Raw genomic sequence first — 1,284 nt, 5'->3', positions numbered from 1 at the left:
TGGGTCAGAAGCTGGACTCAGACTACATTATGTATTTCTGAAAATGCCAACACTGATGACAGAATCTAACTCTTAAAATAAAATTATGCTAATTGAAGTAGTCACCATACATGCAAAATAACACATGTATTTTGTCTATACTGGAAGTGATCGATGATACAGTAAAAACAATCCTAAATGGTTATATTTGATGGCATTCACAACACGTTAAAGAAAAAAATTCACATGAAAGGAAATAAAGTCTATTTTAAGAAGCATTAAAAAAAAGAAAAAAAAAGAAAATAGAGCTATAATAACAGATGACAAATTTAAAAAGCGTGGAGGCTAAGAACTTCCTCTTGAGCTCTAATTCTGCCACTTGTTAGCTGTATAATCTTGGGAAAGTTACTTGGTATACCTCAGTTTCCTCCTATAAGGGAATAATAGTACCTTCTCTTCACTGGAGTTCAGAACCAATTATAAGACAAAAAGGAAAAGATATATGGTTATCACAATATCATCTGCTAAACTGCTAAAGGATAGACTTGAGGATGTGGCTTAGATGTGGGGCAACAATGAGCTTACTGACACGGAACCCCAGTCATACATCAGGTAGCGGCTGGTCTTCCCATACAAGAGCCTGTCCCTCTAAAATGTATGGTGTGGAGGAACAGAATAGCATGCATGATTTCTGTGGATCTGAACTTAAAATGAAGGAAAAAGAGGCTATAATAAGCATTAAAAAAATTCTCCCAAACTCACCAAGAAGAAAATCACTTCCCTTTCCTTGAGGAGGTATGAGAAGGGTTGGTGGAAAGCAGACAGGGTTATTAAATTAGTGAAGCTCCTTCCACAAGGAAAGAAACATTGGAGTAGGGGGTAAGTTTTAACCCCTAACATTTCCCATACTCTTGTTCTCTTAATCCATTGGGCTTGATCATTGAGTCAATATTTCACCAGGCTGTAGCTATTCTCTTACCCTCATGGAGTAAAATTGCATTCTATAGGGGAAGACATTTTTTTAAACAAGATAGATAATTAAATATACAACATATTAGTGGTATGGCAAGAAGGAAAAAATAAGTAAGAGAAAAGGGTTATGAGATGTTGGGAGTTTAAATAAACACTGGAAGTGACAGACTTGCTCATCTGGAGGAAAAAAACTGCTGTTTCTTTTGGTTTCCTCCAGAATTCTAAGTACACCCCTAAAGCTCAAAGGAAGGGTGTGGTTTTGACTCAAACTTTACCCTGGTTGCCAGCCCCATGGAGTCTGGGTAGGGTTAGGGGGAATGTAACAAAACCTGA

The sequence above is a fragment of the Carlito syrichta genome, unplaced genomic scaffold (assembly GCF_000164805.1).
Source record: "Carlito syrichta isolate Samal-C Ts95f unplaced genomic scaffold, Tarsius_syrichta-2.0.1 Scaffold309824, whole genome shotgun sequence".
In the NCBI taxonomy this organism is placed as follows: Eukaryota; Metazoa; Chordata; class Mammalia; order Primates; family Tarsiidae; genus Carlito; species Carlito syrichta.
The sequence above is the reverse complement of the archived record's forward strand: the minus strand, read 5'-3'. Positions refer to the sequence as shown.